At 40.4% G+C, this 17,753-nt stretch overlaps 1 protein-coding gene across 4 annotated transcripts in view; it reads right to left on the bottom strand.

Moving 5' to 3' along the window:
- The window catches only part of LOC122937770 (paired box protein Pax-5), a 276,869-nt gene that overhangs the window by 173,537 nt on the left and 85,579 nt on the right, over window positions 1-17,753 (bottom strand). The gene's annotated exons all lie outside the window — the stretch shown is intronic.

Genomic DNA, 17,753 nt, shown 5'->3' on the forward strand with positions numbered 1-17,753 from the left:
GATAGGTCATTAAAGGGGTTGTCCACATTTTGTAGAGGAAAGCTCTTCTCCCTGCCACTGGATTCCAGCCTCATCAGTTCCCCCCGTTGCCACTGATGTGCTCTGATCCCACATGTCAACATCCAGTTTAATGGGGGTCACGTGTGCTGCTGCACCCAATGACTGGCCACACCTGTAATGTTTCCCCTTGCATTATGTCACAGTAGCTCTGAAGCTACAGATGTGTACTTCCTTTCAGGGAATCTGTCACCAGATCAATATGGTGAGAAATCTCTATTATTTTATAATCAAGAAGTATGAGAAATGGCAGTCATGGTATCAGTAGATAAAGGGGTCTTCCAAGACTTAAGTATTAACGATCTATCTCCAGGATAGGTCATTAAAGGGGTTGTCCACATTTTGTAGAGGAAAGCATTCTTACCTTCTCCCTGCCACTGGGTTCCAGCCTCATCAGTTCCCCCCGTTGCCACTGATGTGCTCTGATCCCACATGTCAACATCCAGTTCAATGGGGGTTACGTGTGCTGCTGCACCCAAAGACTGGCCACAACGGTGATGTATCCCCTTGCATTATGTCAACGTGTCACGCAAAGCATGAGGGACATGTCACCACTGCATCCAGTCATTGATCCCCGTCAAACCAGATGTTGACTTGCGAAACTGGAGTGTGCAAAAGGCTCCTGAATGTGAACAACTCCTTTATTATCTGATCGATGGGTGTCTGATTCCTGGCAGCCCAAAAAATAAGCTGTTGGAAGAGGCTTCTTCATCGGCTTGTGACGTCACATCTATTGGTCACATACAGGGAGGACAGCCCTATTCAAGTGAATGAGATTGAGCTGCAATACTAAGCACATCCACTATACAATATATGGCGCTTAACTGTGAAGAGGCGCTGCAGCCCCTTCAAACAGCTGATCAGTGGGGCTAATAGGAATCAGACCCCCACCAATCATATATTGATGACCTGTCTTGAATAGGTTATCCATATCTAACTCCTGAGAATTTCCTTTGCTATGCCAGGGGTGTTTCAAGTTTCCTGTCACTGCAATAGGAACAATATCAGAAACACTTATTGGCAGATTGCATGAATAATCAATTAAACATTTGTCATGATGACATATATTTTTGACAGGTGTCCAATGTTTAATTGGTTGAAAACCATTTTTGATGCTATACATAAATCTGACATCAGCAACTGGTCACAGGGGTAATATTTTTCACAATGCTGACTATCTGATGCCGATGGGAATTCAATGATGGTTCTCCAACATCTCCCATCTGGGAAACAAGCAAATCGCTCTCATTATTTTATTTCCGTTAGTATGCAAATTGATCATGTTTACCTAATGTCACAAACAGTGAAGTCTCTCCAAACATCTCATTGTTGTATTGTACTTTCCCAAGTGAGTTACATTATTCAACAACTGACTGGATTTCCCAGTGGGTCCTCAGTATATACCACCAACACCTAATGAAACTCGTAACTCAGACAGGGAAGGACAGAGAACTACAAGTATATTCTGAATCTACATCATATATATACTGTTACACTTGGGACTTTACAGTAAACCTAGTCCTAACTAGCATGAGATCAAGTGTACACTGAATTTCACAGTACTGGTAACATGATAAACATACAGTATGTCATTTCCATTAACTTAACTATTCTGTACTTTTCAGGAGATATTCTGCCCACTCTGTGTATTCACCGGTTCCCTTGCTTACTGTCTCTGCTCTGGTCCTATAGTGGAGGCCATGCTTGTGCTGATGCTCCTCCTGTTGTGTTTGGCCACGTTCTTGGGAGCACACAGCCACCTCTTGGCTGCTTAACAGAAGTATATAGACAGCATTGGAGCAGGCACACTAGATGGGAGCAACCTAATTCAGCTTTTTACATAGGACATGGAGGCGAGGTGAACATTATAAAAAAAAAAAAACTATTGCTGAGTATGTGAGAGAACAGTGGTGAAGCAGTTTCTGACAGGGAAACCTCCCTTAGGGCTCATGCACATGACCGTTGTTTTGTGGTCCGTTTTTCACTGATCCATTTTTCCAGTAACTTAATAATCACCAAACACATGAGCAATATGGGCTGAGCATAGCATTTCTACAGTATGGATCTGCAAAATACGGATTAAATACGGATGTGTTCTTTGTGCATTCTGTATTTTTTGCGGACCCATTGACTTGAATGGTGCCTTGGACTGTGATTTGCGGACAATAATAGGACATGCACTTTTTGCGGAACAGAAATACGGAAACGGAATGCACACGGAGTACCTTCCGTTGTTTTTGCGAACCCATTGAAGTAAATGGTTCCGCATACGGTCCGCAAAAAAATACGGAACAGACACTGAAAGAAAATACATTTGTGTGCATGAGCCCTTACCATGTTGCTGTTACTGCTATTCAGATTGAATAGAAGCATTAGAGACGTGCAAGTAGAAGAACCTCCACTCATATGGGTGCAGGCTTCAGTTCTGTTCACGTTCTAGAGAAGAACTGTGGTGGTGCAGGAATAGAGAGAGTTTTTGGTGTACAGAGTATACAATGCCATCACCGCCTGCCATTGACTGCTCCCCCTGACACCGGATGTTTTCATCTGCGCATGGTGAGAAGCAGCTGCGACCATGCGGGGACCAGGAGAGGCGCAGGGAGCCAGGTAAATAGAATCAGTGTGAGGGGCCCGGGTGTATGGGGGGCCATTTCCAGCCTCGGATAACCCCTTTAAAGCAGAAATTTTTCATTTATTATATACCCCAATTAATGATTTTGTCTGGTGAAAGACTTTTTTTTATAACTTATAGTAAACTTTATACTCATACTATGCTATTTTGTGGGCTTTTTAAAGTATTCTTTAAAAATCTTAACTTGTTTGGTATGTCAGTGAAATTTCAAAGCTTTTGACTGGTGGAAGTGCTGAGACCTCCGCCAATTGCTAGAACAAGGAGAAAGTACAGTAGCCCTCGTAGACTTTCTATTGAAGTCCATCTCCAGTCCTTCTTCTGCGGTGAGGAGAGACACCACTTCATCTGGGCAGTGGTCAGTTCGCAGTGTTCACCAGCGAACACATGCGGCCTGCCATCTTTAGTAAGGTAGACTCACCCATCCGGCGATACACAGGTAAGCCCTTACCTGTGGCGGGAGCCGGTCTGAAATCAAATGCAGTCACCGGGAGCAGGAGCCGCCTGGGGCCTTCATCGGGCTGTTCTCGGAACTGCCTGCTCCCGGTGACTGCATTTGATTTTAGACCTACTCCCGGCATTAGCCTGTGATTCCTAGATATAGAATTTTTCCGATTGTTCCTATAAATCAACTCCCATTTTAGTGTTTTATTATTTCCTAGATCTTGACCCCATTTTGTTTCACTTCTAAATGTATTCTTTTTACCCATTTCCAATCTCAGTTTACTATAAATTAGTGAAATAGATATGCTGTTCTGATATGAATCGAAGCACCAATCCATAAAATCATGTGATTTAATCATGAACACCTCTTTATCTTTAGTACACCTAAAAGCATGTTTAACCTGAGAATACTTAAACTTATCTAAACTTTTTACATCTCTATACCCCATTATACCCTCGAGTGTCCCAATGTCACCATTATATATAATTTGCGCGACCCTAGTTATACCCTTCCTTTCCCAAAATTCAATATCATCAATCTTATTAAATTCAATAAAGTGCGTATAATGCCATAGGGGAGTAAATCTAAATATATGCATAATTCCCAGAATAGTTTTAAGTGAGTTCCAAACAAGTTGCATAGAGCATGCTACAATACACTTTTTCCCCTCTTCTCCCATATAGCCAATTTCCAGAATGCTAAATATATCCTGATGAGGTCCTCCATAATTTCTGATAAGTTGGGGATATATCTTGAGGGGAGCAGAGAGAAACCACTGTATCTGAGAGGCTAGATAATAGCCCCGCAAATAAGGAAGAGATAAGCCCCCATTCTACTCTGCCAGCCATAAGTAATTTTGTTTAATACGGACTCTTTTCCTGCCCCAAATCAGTTCATTAAACAGTCTCTCAAAAGCTTTAAAATGAGCATCTTCGATCCATATCGGGCAAGACGCCAGTTGGAATAGTATCTGTGGGAGAAGCACCATTTTTATTAAAGTAATCCTATCTGCCTGGCCCAATGTCAGCTTTCGCCACACACAAACTTTGTTTTTAATTTTGTCTATTAATGGGATAATATTCAATTTGCTATAATCCTTCACCAAAGGGATTAACCGGATCCCGAGATATTCCAATGAGTCTGTTAACATTAGACATCTAACAACCGTCACTTTGACTGGGGGGATCTTATTTAGAGGGAGCAAAGCCGACTTCTGCCAGTTAACTTCATATCCAGAGAAGAGTCCAAATTCATTTATTATTTCCATCACATAAGGCAGTGCTAAATATCCATCCCTTAAATATATAAGTACATCGTCAGCACACAAGCTAATCTTGTCCTGTAAATCCTGGCCTCCAAACCCAGAAATCTGCGTATCTTGTCTAATTCGGCATGCCAGGGGCTCTAAAAAGATAGCAAATAGAAGAGGGGATAAGGGGCAACCCTGTCTGGTGCCCCGTTGTAACTCAAAGGGGTCCGACAAAGAGCCATTCACATTTATACGTGCCCTAGGTGATTCATACAATAGCTTAACCCACTGGATAAAATTTGGGCCGAAATTCATCCTGTCCATTACTTCCCACAAAAAGTTCCACTACACCCTATCGAAAGCCTTTGCAGCATCCAATGACAGGATGGAGCGGTCCTCTCCCTCTCCCAAGTGGATATTCATTAATGTTCTACGAATGTTGGCCTGGGCTGAGCACCTTGATATGAAGCCCGTTTGATCCCTATGAATTATCTTAACTATTACCCTCTTTAATCTATTAGCAAGTACCTTAGCCCCAATTTTATAATCAGTGTTAAGTAAGGAGATGGGTCTATATGAGACAACCTCTTTAATTTAGAATAAAACATAAAGTGATCTATATAATATTCAATGTGATTAGACCAACATGTCCCAAATCCTAAAATTCCAGCCTTCCAGGAAGAAGACTATGGTTATGACCTGTATTCAGGTTTGAATTCAACTGAATGGGATTAAATTTAATCTAAGTGATCTAGATTGGAGATTAATATTGACACGGAAATTATTTTTACCACTAGTCTTACTATCTTTCTGACATTCAGTTTCTCATCAGTATCAGTAAGTAATGCTCCCACTAATGCATCACATTATACTATTGTCAGACATATTTGTATTGCTCTATCTCATTAGATGAAGTATACTGCCAATCCAGGAGAGGTAAAGCCCTTATGAACTATATCTGAAGTGGAGAGCATTTATGTTTCATGAAAGATTTGTGTTATCATTGGGGTGAATACATTATATGTAACTAGAATGATCATGAGCTGACAAATATTACAACTCCTTCCTTGGAAGGCGATGTAAAATCTATTACCCTCATACTACAGCAAATCGTTATCTTTCTAGTTTGATCTTACATAGAGGATAGAGTAAATAATTTATTAATATTAGCAAGGAAATTGTATTTTATACTTGGACTGTATTTTTGCTTTCATAGACATCAATATACACAGAAGTTTTCATTTTAGCAGAGCAGACCAACATGCTCTAGATATCCAGAAGGTAGCTTCAGTCATCAAGTATCACCTAAACCTACAATTATTTTAGATCAATTGTATTCATTACACCACGCAACAAAAAAAAACCTTTTCATCTGCTACTGAGCAAAAAACATTTGCCCTATACTAAATCGAGTGTGCGGATTACAAATCTGAGGTCAGAATTGTTGTAACACGTCACAAAATTTTGCTATGCATAAGTATGCCTAAATGAATTAAGCACTTGGAAAGCATTGAATAGTTTTGAACAGAACGAGTTTTACTCCAGCAATTACCTGATCTACATCAAAGTTTGCGTAGTAAATAATGTATGAAAATGGAATGGAATAACAAAATTTCTAAAAGTCTTGTTATTCAGTTTAAAAGTCTTACTTGAGCAAGGCCAAGTACTGTTAAAAGTGCTTCAGGCATCTGCTTTTGCGTTTGTGAACGGTCATATTTTCCTGTTGCAAAAACCAGCAGTAGTCCCCCATTATGTTGGGATTCCAGCGGCCTTGATACCTGTTGTCCATTGTAGAAATATCTTTATGGAACCGCTCACTTACATGTCCCAAATTGGGTGGGAGAAAGTCAAGATGGGAATCTAAGAAATGACATTCGGCAGCCAAGTTATTCATATGCTGTAAGCATGTTGTCTACTAATTCAGCATAGTTTGCAGCTCATCTGTTCCCAAGAAAGTTCTGCACTACTAGCACAAATGCATCCCAAGCTGCAAGTTTCAGAGCGTTGAGTATTTTTCTGAATGTGTCATCATGCATTAGTTTGTTGATTTCGGGGCCTTTATTTTAGCATCAGTTTTCAGTGTGCGAAACTTCTCCTTCAAATACTGGAAACCATTTCCATCACGATCAAGTGCAATTACAAAATTTTTAATTAAACCAAGTTTAATATGAAGTGGTGGAAGATAAACTTGAAGTGGATCGACCAGTGATTTGTGTTGTACATTGTACGGAAAAACTGTGTGCTCGAACTCTAAGAGGCCACTGTCTCACTTTGTAATGATTGTTGTCATCACGACTGTTCCTTAAGCACAAGAAACACGTATGCTTTGTGTACCCTAACTGTAGGCCAAGCAGCAGTGCTACCACTTTCAGGTCAGCACAAATTTTCCATTTATGTTCTGAGTATTCGATCATCTTCAAAATTAACTCCATAGAAGCATGGGTCTCTTTCATTCTAACCGCATGAGCCAATGGAACAAATAATTTTTCGTTACCATTGGGCAACAAGACAGCTTTTAAACTTGTTTTGCTAGAGTCTATGAATAGCCTCCATTCATCGGTACCAGGTGTACCATCTAACTCCATCATAAGACCATTTACATCAGTACAGAAACAGACATTGCTTTCCATTGCATAGTATGCAGCTAACTTGGTGTGTCTATGACAAAAGTGTGAAGTTGTGGTGCCTCGTTGTAGCAAATTCCATTCCTGAAATCTAGAAGCTAGCAGTTCTAACTTTTCTATAGGTAATGACAGATCTCTTACCAGATCATCTAAATCTCATTGACTTAGCAAGTACGGCTGACCATCCAGTTGTACTGGATCAGGAAATATATTATGATAATCAACATCTTCTTCTTCATTAGGATCAGAACCATCTGTTTCAATTGCCGTTCCTGCTGTGGGAGGGGCAGACACTGGATTCTCTACATCATCTGGTACTGGTTTAAGAGCAGACTCACAGTCAGGATACACAATTTGTGACTTGTTTCTCTTTGAATATCCAGCGATTTTAGTCATGCAATAGTAACAGTCTGAATGGTGATTTTTCTGCTCACGCCAAACCATAGGCACAGTGCAACAAACATGAGGTGCCCAGATTTTATCTTGATCTCCAAGTTTACAGCCAAAGTAATACTTGTAAGCAAGAAGCACTTGCTTTGCCAGATTCTTGCGCTGATCATAAGTAGTATATTTGCCACGTATGTAGCAGAAATTGTCTGGATCGTTAACACATTTGCGTTTATCCATTTTAAGTTTCAAAACTGATAGCACTATGACAGATCACTTTATCAAAATCTGTCCAGCTTGCCTGGACAGATTTTGAGTGCCTGAGTGCGTCCAGACAGGTCTGGACATGTCCATTGGAAATCTTCCAATATAATGCATTAATATTATAACGGAATAGGCTTTGCATGTATAACATAAAATCTAGACGTGTCAAGCAAATTCCAAGTTCATATCTGTAATCAGCGCGCTCATTTTAGTTTAAATCCCATGTTTTTCTCTCAGCAGCAAAATCATTGTTGCGCGGTGATTAGTCCCAATCATTCTTGTATATTGTACATCAGAGGGTACTGAGGTCAACTTAAAGAAACCAGGATGGAAATAGTGAAGAAGGTCAATCTTATCAAATATATTCTGCCTCTGACCAGGTGATTATGTTTTTTTTTATTATGATACAAATAAATAGACGTACAACATCTCTGTTAGAGACCCCTGAGAAAGCTGGTGATTCCAGCGTTACGAGTGGGCCACGTTACCTGTGCACTTTGTCTGACTGGACACTTTCATTATGGGTATTGTTATCTAACTGTTTGATGTCATGTATATCATATGTATTTTATTTGGCAGTATACAATTGATGAAGTATCAAGATGGTCACTGCGGTCTCTTCACGCGCAAATGGATGAGGGTTTTTTGTTTTTGTCTTTACCGCAATTTCAAGGACAATAAAAAAAAAATTCCCACGAAGCGCAAGGAAATTCGGCTTTGAGGCGAATTGAATTTTCCCTAATATTCAGATCAAAGTCTACTTCAGACACTTCAATCCAAATCCATTGCATAGACATAGAGTTAAGTGACAACACTGAGGGTTTGACTTTATTGCAGACTGTTCATACACTGTACTCAATATAATATGCAATAAGCTTCTAAGTGCCCCCTAGTGGTAGCTGCGAGAAGCTATAATTTTAGCATTGCTTGGTATCTCTATGCAGAGTATTTGGAGTTCTGTAACAGACAAACAAAGCTCAGAGTGCAATCTCGATATATAAAAAAATAATCAGCACAAAATTATTCATCCTGTATAAAATAAGAAAGAAATATGGTGTTCAATAGTAGAAAGTTATCTTCAGTAAATGTGGTTTAATGATTTAGATGTCTTTTATGCATTTCTTTCAGGACACTTGAATAGATGCTTACTTGAGGGTACATGGGGATGAGCATGCTTAATATGCTACACCTAGCTAAAATGATGCTTTTTGAATGTATATTTGGTAGTCAGCAAATGCCATTTACAGTACTTACTAGCCCAAATATTACAACAAGAAAACTAATCAATAGCAACGTTTATTTTTTTTGTCTCTTTCTGCAACCTTATATGTATAATTTATAATCGGACATCATTTTTATAATAAATCTCGTAAGGAAATCAATTAGGATTTACTCACACATACTAATATCTAAATTAGGGGTAGGAAAAAATGAAAACATCTGACCATTTGATTGGAAGCAATGCTGGAGAAAGGGTAAATAAAACACATATCTCCCATTGACAAACATCATTCTTTCCAGAACTGATCCTTTTTCATGATCACTTTATCATTTAATGGTAGTTTTCTTGGCAATTCCACAGAAGGCAGTATCTCAATTGTGTGCATTAGAACTCTCATAAAGTCAAGATAACGGGGGATGGAGTGAATGGAGGGCACCTAGGAATCATCCAGAAAGATCAGGAGGCTTTTGTTTGTTTTCTATCTATCTTTTACCTCCCCAGCCTTCATATCAGCTCGGTTACAATTTTCTATCCTGCCTCTATTTCCACAGCACTTATTTAGCTTTGCCATAAATGAGCATTAGGAGGCCAACTGGAATGTACTGGAATGAATAAAGCGAGAGAAGATGTGGTAAATGCATTAGATCGGCTAGATTTTTCTATTTCCTATAAAACATATATATTCTGTACATATATTTTATTTATTTATTTATTTATTTCTCTGGAATACGTAAGTAACAGAAAAAGTATAGATAATATAATTATGCAACTTTTATTATTAGGGAATCTTTCACCAGTTTTATGGTCTCCTAACTAAGGGCAACATAAACTAGTGACAGGTCTCCTTAGCAAAATGTTGGGTCACTTTCTTTAATTGACCCAACCATTTTGCCAAAATCTCGTATTGAACAGCTCCAGCGCATGCAATGAGTCCCCATATTCATGAGCTCATGGCTGTCCATCAGAAGCAGGTGGGTGAGGAGAGCCGTGAGCTCATGAATATGGGGACTCATTGGCACGCTCTAGAGCTGTTAGGATTGCAGGGCAGCAGAAAACTGGTAATTCCATTTAAAAAGGGCCTTTAACCACTCCTGACATGTCTGTTTTAGTAACTACATGCCTTCCCTATGTAATAATTATGGAGCATCTATTCTTATGACTCTATGTTGTGCCATACCTTTAATATTCCTCCTAGAAATTAAGAATTAAGAATTAAGTTTGCAAAGAAGGTCCAAATGGGTGTTTCCAGTTGGGAGGGTGTTCCTGCACAGTCTCACATTGGCGGCACCAAGAGAGTGTCAGACTGTGCAGGGACACACCCACAACTGGTAACACCCATCTTGTGGATTATGTGTGAACAGAATGGGCCCATATTAGGCTATGGGGGTGGCATCCTGGATCTCCACATCACAATCTTGTAATATAGTCATGTGTATGAGACCTTAAAGGAGGGTATGTTTTCTGTTCGTGTCCGCTGCTGCCCTGCTACTTCAGGCAGGCACAGGCACTGCTCCCCTCACCCTGTGTCTGTCATAGTTCCAGCACTCCGGCAGTCACCCTGTGAGCCGGTGTCCTGTGTTTCTATTAGGAACATTTTTCATTTTACATCACCTCATTGTATTGTACTGCAAGAGTTAAAACCCCTCTGTGTGAAGCTGCTAGGCTGTTTCCAATTGCTAATCAGCTTCTGCCATGTATGCTGTGCTGTTTGTCTCATTCTGTGCCTGAGCAATTAGGTTCCTAGCTTGCTATTTTCCTGAGTGTTTGCTCCTGTTGCTTGCCCATGTACTCACCTCTGCCTGTAAACTGCATTCTGACCCACTGCTGACTGACCTGACCTGACCTCTGCCTTTTTATCATAGTGATCCTCTGCTACCAGCCCCGACCTTGGACATGTTTCACGTATTCGCATGAGCTCTGCCTGCCTTAACCATGGCCTGTTACTGACTGCAAGATTGGCTGATCCCTGCACCGGTTTCCCTGACCCCTGTGAGTTAGCTGTCAACTACACATGGACTAGGAGGTAGCAGCTTAGTGGATCCCCTGCAGTAAAGTCCAGATCCCTGTACCAATGTTAAAGGGTGAATACCAGGAGTCTGCCAGGATAATGCCCTTAGGTTTAGCCTAGTCAAACCAGTTTGTTGACACATCAGTTCCACTTCCACTGCTGTAACAAAGGATTTGTCCCATAAGGAAACCGAGTATCAAGAAACTGACCCAAGCACGCATGTGTATGAGGGGATCGGAAGTGATAGCTGTCGGCTAAACAATCATTCAGCAGACAACTATCTTATCTGTATTCCTTGCTGTGTCTGCAGCTGCATGGAGATTGTGTATCTGCAAAAGTCGAAAGCTGGGTTTGTCAGTGACAGCCCAACTCTCAACAGAGAACACAGGTTATATATGTCCAAGCCTTCCCGATCACTGTATGCACCTTTTAGGGTATGGCCACATGGAACAGATTCTTCAATTTATGGGATTATTGTGAACATTGCTCATGATGTAAGAATTTGCTTTCTCTTTGATAAAAATATCAATAATGCCAAAGTCATTTTCAGAACCACCCAGAGAGCATTGGTCCATGATTTGGCTTCCCATTAAATAGGCCTCTAGTAAGTGAGAGAGAGAGAGAAACCCACTCTGTACAACACTACAGAATATGTTAGCAAGCTTTTTACAGTACAAGTAAGGTGAAATAAATCTTCGGATGACTCCGGTTTATCGATTCAACTATTTTCTTCCATAGAGTAATGGTAAAATCTGTGCAGTATATTGTGGTACTCCTTGGCATACTGGTAGGGCTTCAGATCTGCAGTCAATAGTTTATTAGTGTTCATACACAGGCCATACACAGCGTTCTCTGATTTATAGCGCAATGACAAGTTATTTTTTACAAGCCTTTCTACATTCACTGCAGAGGAAGTGTTCATTCACGACCATCTTTTCAGAACAAAAACGACATATAATATTATGTTCATTTTATTGGTGGGAATAAAACAGCTTTGTGGAATAGGGATGTTTAGACAGAGGCCGTATATAATAAGGAATAAACCCATGCATATCTTTCATGTTCTCCTATTTTGCATCGCATGTAAACACTCTGCTAAATGTTGCAGCACAATTGTGACATTATAACCACGGAAAAATGACCAGCTGCTTGGCTCACTTGACAAAAGTGCCACACAACGGAAGTTCTCTGGGGTTGGGCATGTCCCAGTGTTTCAGCACTTCAGACAAAAAGCTTGATGTCTTTCAATGGGGCCTGTCTGTCCTAGCACCAACCAAGTATGGGGTTGAGTTTTTCATGGGATTCCACTGGTTAACACTTTTGGTGACACTTGAGAAGAACATAAGTCGCTGGCACTTTTCGAGAAATTTGTGGCTGATACTAATAGGAGCATCTGTGAAAGGACTTATAGGGTCATGGTGGCACCTGTAACTGGTACATGTGGGTTTGGCATCTGTGGGAAAATCCGGGCCCCTTCAGAAGGGTATGTGAATCCTTTGGAGGGTATGTAGGAGCTGTGTTTCTGTGGCCAACTCATTAGATAAGCTGCAGTCAATGGGGGAATTTATAAAGGGCTTTTGTGACACAATTGTAGTATACAAAACTCATTGATCCTAATGCATTGTATATTTTCTGGCGTGAAAGTTTAAAACTGTGTTTTTGACATTTTTTCAACACCACTTGCCCAACATTTTTTACGCAAGTGGTGTTTCTCCGCTGCCTTCACCATTTTCCTGAAAGGCGGCTTGACTAGGGAGGGGAAGGGCCAGCAGCCCTGTCACATTTATCTTCTTGTATGCTAGTTTTCTGCTGTGGAGGAAGACTTAAGTCTATGCCAACCAGTTCAGGCGCATGGACTGTAGAAGCCTGCTCTTAATTTATGACGAGGCGTATGTTTCCTTATAAATTAGACACAGCCTACAGCAACACGCGGGGTTATCATAGACCGGCGGTTGTCATAGATCAGGGCCATACTTATTGGTGCAGCCATAAAAGTATGGTGCAAGCCAGAAGAACTTGCAACTTATTCCACCCCTCTCAGCACTAAACAAAAATGTGCGCAGGGTTAAGCAGGAGGTAGCTGGGCTGCCGATCTAACATTTACTATAATCTGGGCCAGCTAATTGCTGTTGCATGTTTCAGTTTGTGGTGCACGGTTGGCATATTGATGCATACCGTTTTTGGCCTTATTCCAGTGCACTTCACATTAAGAGTAGAGTATGAAATGTTGGTCTTAAAGGGGCTTTTCACCCCCTGAGGGCTTCTCGGGAAGACCCCCAGCGTGGCCGCACCTGTGAAGGGAATGATACTTTCCTTATGGCTTCTGGCTCCTTCACTCTCTCTGTGTCATTGCAGCTTTCACTGGGTGATAACTGCAGCAGCATGGGTGCAAGAAGGAGCCAGAGGTGGGGATCAGGGAAGCATGCTTCCCTCTGCTGGTCCAGCCACACTGGAGAGTCTTCCCTAGGGGCCCCCAGGAGTGCACAGCCCCTTTAACAAATTCGCACTTCTGGAAAAAGCTAAAAAGCAACCAAGCAGTCATGAATCAAGAAAATGAACATTAGGTATGGGTACCTATATGCATAAAATGAGTACCAACAGCCAATATTCCTTCTAAAATGATTAATATTATTTGAGTTTAGTCATATTAAGAATGTTTCCATATTTCTTATTAGAGGATATGGATGTCGTAGAGAGGGTACTCTATTTCGGACACCCTCCAACAGCAGAGCACGAATTCCAACTTCAACACTATAATTTCCAGATAGCTTCCCAACAATTTCTTATTAAATCCATTTCTATATCAAAATCACAAAATGTAGTAAAAGTGACACTTTTTGAGAATAAAAAACAAATTACAGAGTTTCTAAAGACACCTATTGTTTTTTCCATTTTTTCTCCGACATCCTTTCTGTGCAGACTCCATCCGCCCCCTGTGTCAGTCTTCCATTATGTGTCCTTTCTCAGAAAATAAAAACAGCTGATCTCCCACTAAGTCACATCTGCTCCGAGTCCATATTAGAACAGGAGAAAAAAAAATACCACCCTGAACCCTATAAACCAATAAAGATTGTTTGATTTGGTTTGCCCCTGTTGTTACCAAGCAGGCAACCCACTGGGCTAAGGGCTGGTGACATCTGTTTAAAAAATGCCAGGAGTTAGAGGAACAAAAAGGTAATAAATCAACTCTATACAAGTTGCTCTGAGGTCTGAGGAATTCATAAGCCCTTCCACTCCAGTGTGGAATGTGGGAGGGAGTAGCAGCAAGAAGAACCGCCTGATCCATGCTCACTGTGTAATAAGATATAGATTTTTAGATTTGTGAAAAATTGGACCCTTAACCTAAATTATTAATCATGCCAAAAATGAATGTACTGTAAATTTTTCTCAGATGTCTGAGGTGTAGCTCTATGAAATTTGTAAGATATAGAGTTAAAAATATGAAAACAGATTAAAAACATCAAAACAACAAATCTATCGTTTCTTTTTTTTTAGAATCCAGCCTTTAGAAATAAGTGTATAGGAAACTACAGCACCAAGTCCATCAAGCTTCTTCGCAGATGTCACTCAGCGGAAAATCTTCAGGGTGGAGGAATTTGTTCACAGGCTCATTTGCAGCAACCACTTATCACTAGAAAGTATTAATATTATCAGACTCTGTGTGTGGCCCCTCTGTATGCAGCTTAGTACAGTGGCTACGTGACCCATGTACATCCGCAGCTGGTACTTTGCTACAGTGTGTCAGACTGGAGTTGAGGCTCTTTAGCTCACAAGGAATTTCCTCAGCTGAGAGCAGTGCTAGGTGTACCAACTTGCAGCCTGTCAGCAAACAAATGCCTTGCAAATGATTAGGAATTGAAAGAACTTTTAAATTATATAGTAATAAAACTTTTATTATTTATGCATTACTGTTTATATAAAGGCAGAAACCCCCTTCAAAGAGCACCTGTCAACAGGATCAATCCTATTAAACTAGCCAAAATACCTGGTAGGGTTGATCACGCTGATTAAAATGATACCTGTCTTGTGAAAATCGGTTGCAGCGTTCCTGAGAAAAAATACTTTTATTCTTCATACAAATGAGGGTTTCAGTGCACTGAGGGCGTGGCCAGTAATGGGAAGCTGAGGAGTTAGTCCCGCCCCTTGGTGCACAGAAGCCATTATTTGCATATTTTTTTGTGGGAACACCACAACCGATTTTCACAAGACAGGTATCATTTTAATCAGCAGTATCAAACCTACCTGATAGTATACCTGCATTAATAGAGTTGATCCTGGTGACAGGAGCTCTTGCAGGGTCCATTCACAAGTCCCTAATTTCGGTCCGCATCTGCTCTGCAATTTGTGGAATGGGTGACCCATTCACTTTCAATGGGGCTGTAGCGGATCCGGATCCGCATTTCCGGGATTAGCATCCGCATTTCTGGGATCCGTATTTACATCACATTAGATAGATAGTTAGCTCATATATATAACACAGATAGTTAGTGGGAGATAGCCAGGGTAGGTTAGATAGTGATATAATGCAGCTGATAGGTTCTGCTGCCCATACATACATGCTACAGACATAGTGCTGTGATGTCACAATAATACCTAGTGCACCAATCAGTAATATGTAGACAGACCTGCTAAAATGTGAAGTTGCGCGTATTTCGCCAAATAATGCGCATCATTATTTGCCGATTTTAGCACAAAAAAAAATTATAGCAAATTCTCGAAATCGCAAATTTATGACAAATATTTGCCAAAATATTAGCGAAATATCGTGAATTCAAATATTGCCCCTGCTGCTCATCACTATTGGGGACACATCACTACTCAAGCCAGTCACTGGCTGCAGCGGTTCATGTGACCATGTCCATACCCGACAGAAAGTAAACAAGCCGGGGACCAAAAGATGGCAGATCGGGACCACGAAAATAGATAAATATAACTCGTTTATTAGGCGATCCATGCTATGAGCCATAAGTAAATAGCTCATAAATCCTAGAAAACCCCTTTAAGGAGATAATACATTTGTTCCTCCATTGGATCACTAGTGATATCTAATTTCCAAAATCCCATAGCTGAACGGTATAGAATTTCTGCCAGCATAAAGTAATATCATTATTTTTAAAGATGTTTAAAGATTTTCTTCCATCTGTGTTTAGAGCTGAGAAACAATATAGCTTCTGTTTGAGTAAGAAGCGGATTCACGGGGACTTTACTAACACAAAACAACCTGGGCGATTAAACTTTATGGTCCTCCGGGGTCATTATGTGTCCAATAACCCTTATCTAGCTAATAATGAGATGTAAGGGTAATGGGCTAAAACTTTTTGGATCTTTTTGCCATATAAAAGTGCAATTTCAATCTACCTTAAAATTACAAGGAGCATAAAAAAATCTTCAATTACAGTGGAATATCATTTTCTGCACTGCTCGCCTCTGTTTAATAACTGAACATGCATTTTATAGTTCTCTCTCACCTTTATTCAATGAGCAGTAAAACCTTGCTCAGAATGACTAGGCCCTACAGCAAGGCGCTCAATGATTCCCATATGCATATCTATCATGGTTCAGGTCTTGTATATTCAGTTCTTCTGCGAATTTAAGATTGCCCCATTTACCATGGCACATTAAAGCGCACTTAACCAAAACCAATCTTAAAAAGAACCATAACCTGGAGGACACTGTTAACAGCAACCATCACATGCTGCTATATTGTTCGGACAGTACAATAAGAGAGCTAGGAATTGAATTTATGTCTGTTGCTTATACAGCGGCAACATATTATCCAGCCCTGTACTCAGATTGTCATAACTCACATTGGTACCTGATTTCAACGGGGCTCACAAGCTAAATTCCAGATTGAACACATAGTAGGGCCACTTTCATAGGAGGCCAATTAACGTATCAGTATGTTTTTACAGTATATGAAAAAACTGGAGAAAACCCAGACAAACATAGGGAGATCATACAAACCCCATGGAGATGTTGTCCTTGGTCAGGTCCAAACCCAGAACCCCAGAAGCAGAGGCTACTGGGCAGTCAAGGGAGCAAAATGTCTGGGATAACCACTAAGTCACCATAGATATCCTGAATATCTGTCTTTTCAACATGAAAAAATGAGTGTTTTATATGATAAATATAATGAAGGAAAGCATCACTAGCAGCATTAGTGGTTGCTACTCAGCATCTGTGAAGGGCGCCAAGATCAAGTAGACTGAACTCATCATCACCTAAGAAGACAACTCATGGGCTTTTATTTCCATGTCATTTTTATTGGGGGGAAAATGCTTTTTTAAGGGGTTTTCCCAAAGTAGTGTTACATGACTACATCATGCCATAATGAGAACAGGCCAGCTCTGAGGTTCAGTCATCGGTGTCTGTGACTCAACTCTATGGATGACAGCAGCAAAAGCAGCCCATTCTCAGGATCAGTGGTGGTCCCATCAGCCAGTGCTGATGACTCATTGGGAAATCCCTTAAAGTGAACAACTCTACCAGAAAGGGATATTTTTTTAGTACCTCAATATAGTTATAGAAAACAAATATTTATTAGAATTATTGGCTTTTTTATTTTGCCAATTAAAAATATAGGTCTTCTTCTTGGTAGAAGTAAGCTCGGAGAGAGAAAAGTTCTTGATGGGAGAGCAAAGTAATCTCAATGTATGCCTCTGCTGCATAGGGAAGGGTGTATCTGCAAGGTAATCCTCATTACAACAGTAGGACTGGAATGACTGACAGACTAACAGCTCTATGGATATCTTGATAGGTTTAGACTGACATTCAAACAGAGGAGCATTGCATTGATTAGTAGAATGTGAGAAGCTACAACCAGCCACACTACTGGGATAACATAGCAGAGGTGTGAGGCTCTAACTGA

The sequence above is a fragment of the Bufo gargarizans genome, chromosome 1 (assembly GCF_014858855.1).
Source record: "Bufo gargarizans isolate SCDJY-AF-19 chromosome 1, ASM1485885v1, whole genome shotgun sequence".
NCBI lineage: Eukaryota > Metazoa > Chordata > Amphibia > Anura > Bufonidae > Bufo > Bufo gargarizans.